This window comes from Vidua chalybeata (genome assembly GCF_026979565.1).
Source record: "Vidua chalybeata isolate OUT-0048 chromosome W unlocalized genomic scaffold, bVidCha1 merged haplotype SUPER_W_unloc_5, whole genome shotgun sequence".
NCBI classification, from domain to species: Eukaryota; Metazoa; Chordata; class Aves; order Passeriformes; family Viduidae; genus Vidua; species Vidua chalybeata.
The window spans coordinates 768,399-781,581 of NW_026530340.1; the positions used below are offsets into that span (position 1 = coordinate 768,399).

Consider the following 13,183-nt stretch of genomic DNA (forward strand, 5'->3'; position numbering starts at 1 on the left):
CGCAGGGGTGAGTTGTGTGTCCCTGCTGACCCCACAGGCTGAGCCCTGGTTTTGTGGGATCCATTCCTGGGGAAATGGACATGCATTCTCTTAAGGTCCGCCGAGAGGGAGGAACAGAGCTACTAAACACATGAAGTCCCTGGAGGCAGCCAGACATCTGGACCAGATGCTGAGTGATCTGGAGAGACGCCGTGGTGGGTGCATTTCCCTCAGCCTTCCCCTGGGACTCAGCAGCCGGGGGCTTTCCCTGCACATCTGGACACGCCGTGCCCGGTGTGAAAAAAGCATATTTTATGATTGGCTTTTCGCAAATGTTTCAATGAATATTATATTTGTAATGTTGGAAAGTTATGCTGTATTAATGCTCTCAAGTAGTGTGTTGAATGTATTTTTAGGTTATAACACAGTGTTAAAATAGAAACCATACTATGTCAAATACTTTTTAACTAGCTCAAGAAAGAAATCAGATAATGAAGGAATTTTTGCACAAAGATAACAATTACAGAAACCCCTAAATTTTCCAGAGGAGAGGAATTTATGGCTTTCCTTATCAACAGAAATGAACTTCTTCAAGCCTGACTTAGACTCGAAGATGCCTGGGGATTAACAGAATCTTCTTGACAAGTACCAGACGAATTTATTGTTTTAAATAAAATTTATGCATAATCATGAAGTGTTTTGTATATGCAACAGGCTATTGCTTTTAAGGTGATTCCTTTGTTCACAAGGCATGCTTGTCGTGGCTTAAGGGCCCGAGAGCATCCGGACATCTGTAATTCTTTGCTTTTTATTGTCTTGTGATTGTCCTAACTCTAAATTTTTATTACTCTAATTATGTTTACTATTTTTATAACCATTTTATTATTATTAAAATTTAAAACTTTTAAAAACCAAGTGATTGGAGTTTTTCACACCTCTGTTTGCAAAAATAAAGGCTTTGCACTCATTAATAGGAGAAGCTGTATGGGTGGCCTGCAGCTAATGTTCTTTTGTTGGCTGGACCCCAGTCTGTGCTCAGGTCTCAATGACTGACCCAGCCCCAAGCTGTTCTTAAGACTGATTTGACCAAAAGCACTGAAGCTTTGTAGCGGTCAGAGGCCCTGCAAGGCCTCCATGGCGGTCACTAGCCTAAGATAAGAAATGCAGAGTCATGATGAGTGGAACAGAGCTGCCCCTCTTCCGCACATCAGAGCCCTGTTATCTCTCTGTAAGGCTATAGGTCGTATTCTCCTCGACCTCAGCCACAGGACAAATCCTGATCCCTCAACAGCCTATATAAACCCATACCATTGCCCAGTTCAGACGGAAGAGCTGTCACTGGAACTCTTTGCAGAAGCTGCCAATAAAGACATCTCCGCAGAACTCCACACAGCCTTCACCTCTCTCCTTCCCTGCGTCTGCTGAGGCACTTTGCGAGCACAGAGCTGAAATCACTAAGAGCTGAAATCACTAAGAGCTGAAATCACTCCACAAGTGCACGCAAAGTAGCCAGCGGCTCAGAGCTAGCCGAGGGGCCCAGGCAGGCTGCGCCTCATCAGCACAGTGCTACCCGGGACACCTACGGCGGCTGCTGCCCCGGGGCCAGACGGACCCCCGGGGACCACCAAGCCGTAATAAAGCTCTATTGACTCCAAATTCTCCAAGAAAACAAGCACAGGAACTTGGCTAATGTTGGTGACAAAAACAGAGTGTAGAGTTGAACCTTTGAGGCTGCCTCACTGCCACCTCCCCCCACCCTTTTCTTTTGAATTGATTTAATATTCTGAATGCCAGTTCTTGCATGAAATGGGCCCTCAACAAGGAGCTGCTGGGCCTCCTTGTGGTAAACAGGCAAAATGCAATTAAAAGGAGGCTGATGACTTTTATAAAAAATGTGCCTGTTCATTAAAACTTAGACCAATAGAGGCCGAGGCCTCAGGGTAAGCCTAGGGCCTGCGCCACAAGCCAGAGGTAGCTCTAACAGCGCTGTGTGACAAGGTGTTCCTGCGGACAGGAGGTGCCCTCGAAAGAGCCCGGCTGCTCCGCACCCAGGGGTTTTTTAAAGTCTCTTGGGGGTGCTCGATTGGTGCGCTTTGGATCCTCTTGCCGACCGGTCCTTTTCTTGGTGGCTGATCGCTCTGTAAGATGGTGCAGTCCTGAACAATCATTTTGGAACACAGCAAACTTACTGGGTGGCTCGTTTCCCAATCGTAGTTCCAGTTGCTGTCATCGCCCTATGATGTCACTTTTCTAGAAGATTCTTACCTTATTACCACCCCCCTTTCTCTGCTTAGTAGCCATATACATACACTTCAACAACTGTACATTCCACTCAACAACTCATCACATGAATTATATAACAACTCATTATATTCATTAACAATCCATAATAACTTATTGTAATAATTAACCATTAAGAACTCCACCTTTGAAAGTGAATTTATTTATAACATCCTGGGTGTAGCCCAAGGGAAGCCGTTTCTGTTTTGCATCACAGAACTGGCAGGTTTTTTGCAAAGACAGCCTTTACAAAGGACTTGTTGCGTGCATTAACATCCGAGGGGCTGCTTTCAAAGACAGACAAAAACCCCATGAACAACCAGCAAACCAACCAAACCACATATTAAAAATGAGTACTTTAATTTTAGCTCCTGCTTTTAATGTTTTCCCAGCCGTCCTCCTTTTCCACTGCAGTATTTTTCTTTGCACAGAAAAAAACCCTTGCCAGATGATGTGACTTAACAAGGAAAACACAACTCACACACAATGCATATATTAAAGCTAAACATGCAGACTCCCATTATCACAATCCTCATCATTTCTTTTCTGTTCATTTTTATGTCAGATTGTTTTCAGAAGGGTGAGAACACTATCTGAGATGCCCTGGCTAGTTTGATGCCATAGCCACTTCTTATCTCTCCTTTCTTATGAGCTGTCCTTCCTGTAGTTCCTCTGCCCATTTGTTGCTCTTGGATCTCTGCCTCCTTCACCTGATTTTTATCTTTTTCTGGATTTGTGGGGATGTTTCTGTTGGTTTTCTTGTTTTCTTGGTGGTCGTTGTGTTTGCCTGTTTGATTTGGTCACGGTTTTACTTTTGCTTTATGGGGTTTTTTTTCATCCACTTAGCAGAAATCAGCTTGTGATTTGTATTGTGAACTTTTGATACACAGATGTTGCACATAAAGGTTGTTTTTGTATTTAAAGTCATCTCAGACACAGACCTGCAAGCCCCTGTGACTTTGAGAACAGAGTGCTCTCAGACAGCAAATTGTGCATGAATAGGAAACTTGTAGTTCCTATCTCCATTACACACGGCAAAATGTCAAGGGGTTGGAACGGTACCAATTGTAGCCTTTCTTTTGCCTTCTTTTGCTGCCATGCCATAAAACCGTGTCAGATTCATCAATGACCTCGGTTCTTCCAGGATGGGGCGTGCAGGGATGATCCCTCAGCTCGTGTGTGCACCTGGTGTGCACCAGGCCAGACACGTGGCTGTCATCCACAGCCAGCCTCTGTCTGCAGAGAGAGCAGGGAGCTGCAGCTCTGAGGAACTCAGGGCTTAGGGAGCAAACAGACAAGTCCCTAATGTATATCAGTTACTTCACTCGAGTATTTTCTGCTGATAGATTTTTATCTTCCTGCCCAGAGCTGGAAAAAAGAACGCTGGCAGTTTGCTCTTCTCAACAGGTTCCAGCACTGCTTCTTGTTTGACTTAAAAGCAGAGCAAAACTCTTCTGTTGGTCACATCAAACCAACATGTTTCATGAGTCTGTGAAAGACATGAGTGTGTAAATATTATTTCATTTTGCAGTACTTACAATTTTCTCATTCAGCCATGGGATAATTATGCCATCATTCACTATATCAAATAACTGAAAAGCACTGGAAAAGAAGTTGGTATTTTTTTTTTTATAAACTAAGCGTAAAAAAAGTGAATGAATGCCATAAAGAAAAGCAAATAGTAAAAATACAGTAATTTAAACTTCTCAAAGCCCTTTGATAATAGAGCCCTGAACCCCAGTCATGTGCAGTGTAGCCTCGGCGGTCCCTTTGAGCCCAGAACTGCCAAGGGTCAGGGCCGGGATGAGCCTTCTCCCAAAACAGGCTCCAAGACTGAGTGGGAATCAATCCAGAACAGGGCTCACACAAAGAGCAAAGCCTCAAGGCCAAAGCCAAACCTTCATCAGGTTGGATTTGTTTGAACACTGAACTGGAGCAGATTTGCTTGTCCAGTAGCATCACTGTCACCATGAAACTTGACATGAGCTACTAAATAAGCACTGTCCTGTCCTGAGCTGTGTGCCCCAAATACTGTTGAGAACTTGCTCTGCCTGTGCCCTGTGCCCCCGGGGCTGCTCTTGCCCAGGCAGCCTCAGTGGGAGCCAGCACTGGCTGCAGCCCCAGCGGGCCCCCCAGGACAAGGCCCAGCAATGAAGAAGCCAATGAAAGCACTGGGCAGCAGCAGAGCCCTCAGCAGAGTTCTTTGGACAGCCACGGACTGGCCACAACTCCAGTGCAGCACGACTACGAGTCAGGCTACCAATGCTATGAGCAGAGTTACAAGAAAACTGTGGAGAAAAATCAACAACTGACCGTCTGCTCTCGTATAGCTTCTGAATGCCAAGATAGCAGCCTGTCAGCACAAGGGGCACGGTGAACAGTGTCACCACCATGCCTATCATGCAGGACCTGCGCACATCCTGGGGGCAGACAACTCTTGGGAGGCGCACTGGATCCGGGGCAAATATTCCTGTTTTAGTGATAACGTCTGTGGGAGCAATGGGGAGCGTGAGCCCGTGCTGTGTTGCACTGCCGAGCTGGCAGCACGGTGCATACGGCCAGGACGTTCTCTGTTTCCCCCAGAGCTGGGGCCTGCAGGCCCCTTGCCGCCCCTTGGCACAGGCTGTGCCACCCAACAAAGCCCAGCAGGCCGGGAGGAGAGCCCGGGGCCGGCACAGCTGCTTGGGCAGTCGCTGCTTCGAGGGACACGGGCCAAACCCATCCCTGAGCAGCCCCTGCCAGCCCTGGCCCTCCCTACCCTGGGACAGCTCCCCCAGCCCCAGGGGACAGACTGTCGTAAAGTCTACAGCCCACAAAGAGATTGTCCTTGTGTCCAGGTTTAGGGCAAATTTGGGAGAAAACGTCCAAAAGCCCCCCCCCCCCCCCCCCAGAAATCAAACCCACATGGCCCCTGCCCCCAGTCAGTTCGGGAAAAATTTCCTCAGAGAGAAGTGGAAAAAAACTGTTTATTTAACAGGCAAAGCACTCCCCAGCCCAAAAAATGAACAATACCAGATGACAAAACTCATTGGTTGCTCTGAAGTGATGACAGATTCAGAAAATCTCTCCGGTGGATGGTGGCTCTGTTATCAGTCCCTCTGGCACTGGGAAAGGCTGCTGCCCAGAGTAGCCCCCCGTGGGCCACAAAGTGCAAGCTCTCGGTGCTTCCCCAGGTGCCGGTCCAGAGCAGGTTCGAACGGATCCAAGAAAAGGGAAAGAAAACCAGTCGAGGGAAAACTTGGACTGCCCCAGCTAGCTAAAGTAACTAAAAAGCAAAGGAGCGTGGTGTTCTGCGCTGTCCGTGCCCAGACAGCACCGTGGAGTTCTGTGTTCCAGCAGACTGTGCAGGAGTGAGTGCAGTCTCTGATAACAAACTCCGTGCTTCTTCTTCTCCCCGCCTTTGCTCCCAGAGCCCGTCTGGAAGGCACACAATATAATATCCAGCATCAACAGAACACACGATCGGGGACGCGAGCATCGTAAGGTCACCCTAGGACACCCAGTGATTGTGCGCTGCTTCTCTTCCCTGCAGCTGCTCCCAGAAACATCCCTCACACTGCTGGAAATGCCCACACATGGTCTGATCAGTCCCTATGCTTTTCCAGTCTGCTCTCAGAAATTTTGAAACAAGTTCATCAATAAATTCCAGGTTACCTCTGTGAATTGCACACTACAGTTTCCTTCATTTTTTTTCCCCAATACCTGGAAGTTCCTCTATATAGTAATGGTCTTGAGGATCTCTGATTCTTTTCAGTCATTATGTTTGTATTGAGACAGATGAAACAGCCTTCTTGCTTTTAGGTTTGGTACGTCTGTTTTTTTTCTTAGCATGATGGTTTACTTATTATCTGCACATGAACTTATTTTTATTTATGGTTTTTTTTGTTCCCCAAGGAATTATTTTGACAACCTGTCGTTCACTTCTTAGTTCATGTTCCGTATATGAACAATTTTGAATCTCATTTTATCAGAATATAAAGATCTCAGAAAGCTGTATTTTTAATTTTGATGACACTCTCTCTCCCCACTCCCAGCTTTTACAGTGATCCTTTTGGAAACATCCCTGAGGATAGGTAGAGTTATTTGGGAAGTGCTTGGCTTAACCTGGGTAACAGATTATTATTTTTAGTGCTATAAACCAGCATTGCTTCAAGCTTCACAGCCACAGTCCTGATTTGTGGCTCACTGCATGGATGCCTGTCTGAATTAAAACAATGTTTGTGAGGCAGCTGAAGAGCTTAGACCTCAGAGATTAAAATTCCTGGGAGGAAGAAGAGGAAGAAAGGATAAAATCCTGTTTCAAAGGCTGTTTCTTCATTTCCAGGATGCCAGAAGTATGGTAGACTACAGCTGTCTTCAAATGTCATTTAATTACAGAACAACCCTCTACAGGGCCAGACACCAGGACAAATTACTCGACACCTTGCCTCACAATGCATCAACTTTAATACTAGTGAGAGGTAGACCTTAATTACAGTCTGATTCGAGCAAATCCACATTGTGTGAATGGCAAGCAGAATTTGCTTGTGAACAGATGAATATGTCCCACTCGATAATGAACAAGATTTGCCTTCACTTGGAAGAAAGTAGACATGGAAAAATGCAGTATTTGGGTTTTATCCAGTGAGAAATGGGGCAAGAAGCTGTAACAACTTAACTGTCTTACAGAACACAAGTTCTGATACTGCCAATAGGGTACCCACACAAAGGGATCATCAGGACATTCCTTTCTTTCTTAACATGGGATGGGCAGCAAAATGCTGGCATTTATCTGAACTGGAAGCTGTGTTCCTCTCCTGTTTCTCCTTGAGCACACTGTGTGTTATTTGCAGACTTCACTGCCCAGCCCATCAATCCTCTCTTGGCCATTTGCTAAACGGCACAACTGCCAAAATACAGGTGCCAGCATAATCACCCCAGCACTAATCCCACACTGCTTTGATGGAGCACAGGAGCACAGAATGGCTTGGGTTGGAAGGGACATTTAAAGGCCATCTAGTCCAATGCCCTGCAGTGAGCAGGGACACCTTTGACTAGGTCAGGTTGCTCAGAGCACAAGCTGGAATGACTGCAGGGATGGATGTCCACCTTTCTGAGCAACCTGTGCCAGGGTTTCAAAACCTACAGTGTAAAAAGTGGGTTTCTTTCATCTCGTCTGAATCAACCGTCCTTTAGATTAAAACCATTCCCCCACAGTCTGGTCACAAAAGGCCCTTATGAAAAATTCTGTCCCATCTCTTTTACCAGCCCACTTAAGGTACTGAAAGGCAGCAATCAGGTCTCCCTGGAGTCTTCTCTCTTCCAGGCTGAACACCCCAGCTCTCCCAGCCTGTCTCCAAAGCAGAAGGGTTCCAGCCCTCAGAGCATTTTGTCCCTCCTCTGGACTAGATCCAACAGAACCATGTCCTTCCTGTGCTGGGGACCCAGAGCTGGATGCAGTACTCTGTCATGGTAGAGACGGAGACAATACAAAGCAACACCCTCCATTTCCAGAAGGCTTCAAACCCTGTTTTTATTCTAGCATGCATGCCTTTTCGACATTCTTACAAAGCTCATAAGTTTACACTTTACTCATTGGTCACGAGAGACAAGCAAAGTGCTTATTGGAATAGGCAGTTGCAGGTTTCTCTTATTTATCCTTCTTCCCTTCTTGGTTTCTATGTCAACGACCTTGGTAGAAAATTCTTTCAGGGGTAAACATAGATCCTCATATCAAAATTCTCTTGGGCATGGCCGCAAAACAACCCCTGCTGCTTCTTCCTCCGCCTGTGTTTGGGCTGTGCTGGTGGCAGAGCCAGCCAGGTTGTGCTCTGCGTTCCAAAGGCTCTTGAGAGTGGGCATGAAAAGCGCTGCGTGCACAGTGGAGACTCCTGGAAGATGCTGGCAAGAGCGTCCTGTGGGAACAGGGCTCTGGGCTCTGGCTGGAACAGCCTGGTTTTGCTGCTGTGACCCCAGGCAGGAGGTGAGGCAGGTGAAGAGGCAGCAGGCAGCCTGTGTTTGTAGAGGGCCTGGGGCTGCACCTCTGAACCTCCACCTGGAAACCCACTTGGGGATTACGAGCTACAGCTGGAGTGCCTGTCCTGAAAGGACTTGAAGTCATTCAGCCTTGCCAGCTTTTCTTAAGAGTGTCTTGGTGTTCCCCAGGAAAGCTACATGTTTGGGGAAATGCCTTTGGAGGAAAGGGGCTTGCTTCTCAAGGGAAGTGCTTCCCAGGGAGCTCCCAGTCAGGCAGGTGCAAGTGTCCCCCTTGGGCTCTCTGTGGTCCTTTCAGTCCTTGAGGCCCTTTGCGCTTGGCAGAGGGGCAGGGCAAGGGAGAAGGCTGTGAAGAGCAGGTTTGGCATCCGCCTGGACCTGCGGAGACCAACCCAAGCACCTGCAGCAGGGTGTGTTCCCCCCTTTGGACAGAGGCTTGAGCAGCAGCATCTCTGTCCAGCTGTGAGCCCCAAAGCTCTCTTTGAGAGCTGTGAATTAAAAGGCCTTTACGCACACACTTTTCACATCTTCCCAGTCTGCTGGGTTTCAACCCTTGGCAATATGCATTTGCCTCTTGCTTGGGGGATGCTGCTGTGGCCCAGGGCCAGCAGAGAGCTGGGCTGTGAGGGCCAGGCAGCGTGGAGAGTCTTGGCTGATCTTGGTGTGTCCCTGGCCTCAGAAAAGTCTGGGAAGGTTTGCCTCCCAAGGCGTCCTGCTCATTGGCTCTCCCCGTGCATCTTGGAGAGAACAAGGTAGGCATTTCTGGCAGCTGGGCATCAGCAGGCCTTAAAGTGGGGGTGTGTTGTGGAGCGAGCCCAGCTGAGATACCCTGAGGGGAGCCCAGTGCTCCTTGCTCCCCTGTGCTGACACGTGAGCGTTTCTCTGGTTTCGGGATGACCCTGGCTGTGTCAGGGGGTGCTACGTGGACACGAGACAGCCGGTCCCGTCCCGCTGGGTCCCAGCAGTGCCTCGCAGCAGTCCTGCATCCACGTCAGGATGCTGGCCAAGAGAGGTCCTGGAAGCTGAGGCAGCTGATTTTAAGCTTGTGCAGTGCCAACAGGTCAAGGCCAATGGAGTTCCCTCAGGATACAGCAGTCCTGAGGGGTCTCCCTTATTCAAAGAAATCGGCAGACAAATGCACTGTCTGCCAAAAGCCCTTTTACTGACCTGGCAGGAGGGCAGGGGTCTGCACCCACTGGAATGTTTCTCCACCACCTATAAATTTCAGTGGGTTCATGTAGGAATTGTATCAAACATACCATCCATCTTTACACTGCTGAGGTGATTCGATAGGCAGGGGTTTAGAAATACATTGTGTCAGATTGCTGTACTTGAAGCTGATGTCCAGGCCCTGGCCAGGAGCCGTCTCCATGCCCCAAAGCAGCACAAAGTCTTCCTCATGGCTTCCCTGCACAGGGCTGACTCCACACTTGCCCTTAGTTCTTCTGGTAGACTATGGCTAAAGCTTTTTGTCAAGTCACTCTCAGGTCAAGTTAGGCCTGCCAGGTTTTTCTTATGCTAACTGGTGCGAAGTACTTAGGTAGGTCTGTGCTAATTACTTGTTTACTCATGTGAATTGCTTGTGCTTCCTTATGTCAAACAAAGGCCTCGTTTCCTTGCCAAAGGTGCCTGAGGCCACCCGCTCCTTGTGGCAGCAGTTGCTTTCCTGTGGAATGTTCTACCTCCCCGAGAGTAAAGAGGGAGCTGGAGAAAGAGCTTGCCAGGCTGCTCTCCATCCTCTCCAACCAGCACTCGTGGGTCAGTGGAGAAGTCCGAGCTGAGCGCAAAGGTGCAAATGGAACAGCCGTGCACAGGAAGGCTCGGTGGGAAGGATGATCCAGGAACCACAGGCCTGGCAGCCTGAGCGTGCTCCAGGGGAAGGCCTTGGAGCAGATCCTCCTGAGTGCCATCCCACGGCACCTGCAGGGAACCAGGGCGTCTGCTGGAGGGTGGGGAAGCTCTGCGGAGGGACGGGGACAGCTGGGGCTCCTGGCAGGGTGTTGAGGGATCTGTGCGGGAGTTTGGGGGGGTTGGTGCTGGTGGGGTGTTGGAGAAGGAGTTGTGTGGAAGGGGAGACGTCTAGGCTGGAATTGGAGTCAGTTGGAAGGCAGCATCTGTGCTTTGGCACAGCTTTGGTTAGGGAGGGCAGAAAGAATATCTGTGACTTTTCCTCTTCATGGTCCTGATTCTGCTGCAGGGAACAAGAGGGGAGAGCTGCACTTTACTGGCCACTTAGATATCTGTACTAGGGGAGGATTAGCCCTTTTGCCATCTACTCATTTCTTTGGGCTACTTTTGTACCACTGAGTGGACTTTCATTTCTTCAGAGCTTTTTTCCTTAAGAGAATTAGGATATTATCATCCCTTCATAGAAAACCAAAGAATGGCCCTTGTTTTTGCCCTTTTTTTGTGTAGTCTTATGTTCTGTAAAGTGATCCTCCGTGGATGAGGTTAAGGCAAATGAGTTGCTGCTTTGAGATGGGAAGCAAAATTCCAACTCTTCACCTCCTCACGCCATCCAAATTAATTTGGGAAGTTTGCAAATATTTGGAACTACTTGAGTTGAACAATGGGAAGTAAAACTTTCCTGAAGTGAGGATTCTTACTTGCCAGATTCTTCTGTGCCTTTGCCACTAAGGTGTTTTTGTGCTGAAGGCAATAACTTCAATGAGAAAATAATTTCAGCATGGGGCAAGAGCTTCTGACAGAGACCAAGTGTTGCCAGCAGTTGCTCCAGGTGCTCCTGCCAAGAGCCCCTGCAGGCAGGAGTGCAGCCCCCAATGCACGTGGGCTTTGGCTCCCTCTGGCACAGAAACCCCCCACGGGCACAGGTCTCTGGGGCAGGAGAAGGGCACCAGCGCTGTCAGGGCTCGGGGGGTGGCAGGTCTGCTTGGGCAGGGACTCTGCCACACCTGCTGATGTCAGCGCTCCCCGGGCCCCAGGGGTCCGAGCAGCATTGGTGCCCTGGCCCACACGTTCCTTGTCTGTGTCACACCCGCGGGTTTAGGATGGCCACCAGCCGGGACGTGTCCCAAGGAGGCCGTGCCAGCTTCTGTGGAAGGCCCTGTGCCCTTCCCAGCACAGCTGCGTTGGCAGCCCTGGGGGCTCCTTCTGCTGCCCTGAGCCCGCAGAGCAGGGGCTTGCTGACCTGTGGCCTTCCCGAGGCTTCTCTTCTGCAGGTGCCCTTGAGGGCAGAACATGGGACTTGGTGCCCCGGAGGCATCTCCCATCCCTGCCACTGGTGCCCTCGAGGCCAGACCACAATCAATCCTTGACAGGATTCTCCTCTCCTTGTGGCAGGAGCCCTCGAGACCAGAGTGCAGGACTTGCTGTCCTGTAGCCTTCCTGAGGCTTCTCTCTTGAAGGTGCCTTCCAGGCACGACTGCAGGACTTGCTGACTCGGAGCTTTTCCGAGGCATCTCTCCTGCAACTCGCCACAAATCCAGTCACTGCCATGGAGCAGAGACCCCTGAGAGTGCCCAAGCTGGCCTGGGTGCAGGAGGAGGAAGAAGGCCCTGGAGCTTCCCCAGTAGAGGAGATCAAAGAGGTGGTGCCATTTGAGCCACTGCAGGAGGGTGAGTGGCAGAGCTGGGCTACAGGGTTGGTGCCTGCAGCCAGCTTGGCACCATTGCATCCCATTGCATCCCATCCCACTGCATCCCACTGCATCCCATTGCATCGCATAGCATCCCATGGCATCCCATCCCATCCCATCCCATCCCATCCCATCCCATCCCATCCCATCCCTGGGGACATGCCCACGGACAGGACAGAAGAGGGGCCAGGCAGACACCTCGCAGCGGCCGTGCTCCATCCCCTGGGGCATCCCGGGGCTGTCCCTGCCTGGGGAGCTCAGGGCTGGGCTGTGTTCTCCGGCCTCTCCCGCAGCCCCTCAGCTCTGGCTGCGCTCGCTCTTTGCCAGATGCAGCCGTGGACCGCACACAAGAGCAGGACCCCGCCCGTGGCCTCTTCCGCAGAACAGCGCAGGTACCTGCAGCCATCCCCACCTGGGCTGGGCCTGCTGTCACCACTCAGCCGAGCACCGCGCTTGGAGCATTCCGTGGAACACCCCTGGCTTCCTGCCCTTCTCCTACACCTGGTTTGCAAATTCATCAAGAGGATTCAGGAGGAAGAGACCAGCACCATGGGCACAGGGCTCAGAGCATATTCACACACCTTCAAAGCCAAGACCTGTGCTGCCCTGCTGGATATGCTCGTAGCAGAGGGGTTTTGCAGTACAAAGCAAATAAGCAGCCTGTGGCCAGAGTTTGATCCTCCCAGGAATTGCTTGGCCTCCCAAGCCATTCCTGCTGGTCACTGGAAGCCTTTGAGGCCATGGCAGTGTGGTGGGAAGGGAAGCACTTCCCTGGGGAAGCTGGGGACATTCCTCCCTCTGGCAGCTTTCCAAGTCTCCCCGTGCCTTCTCCAGCTGCCCGCCATGGTGAGGTACATCCACCAGTGGCTCATGGACAATCAGTTTGCTGAGCAGAGGCTGAACAGGGCCCTGCTGGATCTCACCAAAGAACAGCCCGCTGACGTAGTAATGACGCTCCTGCGTGTGGCCCCATCCTGTGACAGGTATGGGGCCACCTGCCCAGAGGGCTCAGGACTCCCCAGCCCATCTGTACAGCCTGTGCCAGGTGTCTGACCAACAGAGAGTCCCCAGGGCCCTCTGGCTGCACCCCTTCAGATTCTGGCCTGAGAAATGCCTGCAGCCTCGGGAGAGATGTGATGGGCGAGGCCCCTGTCAGTCAAAGCAGGGGCTGGTCCATTCACCCAGTACAAGCCAGCCGGCACTGTGACACACGGCATCAGAGTGCCAGGCACAGCTGTGGGTGCTCCCCATGAACCTCAGCTCTGGGACCCCTGTCTGCCCCAAGCTTCAGGGCTGCAGTGGGAGCCCGGCTGGGCTCTGCCCTGGGGCCATCCTGCAGGGACAGCTGCAAACAGG

The 13,183-nt window shown here is 50.6% G+C and overlaps 1 long non-coding RNA gene and 1 pseudogene across 1 annotated transcript; both read left to right on the forward strand.

Moving 5' to 3' along the window:
• The window catches only part of LOC128782907 (zinc finger protein 345-like), a 258,868-nt pseudogene that overhangs the window by 125,598 nt on the left and 120,087 nt on the right, over positions 1–13,183 (forward strand).
• LOC128782992 (uncharacterized) lies at positions 11,113–12,446 on the forward strand. Its single transcript, XR_008428941.1, has 3 exons — positions 11,113–11,411; positions 11,533–11,807; positions 12,155–12,446. It is a non-coding gene; the product is annotated as an uncharacterized LOC128782992 (long non-coding RNA).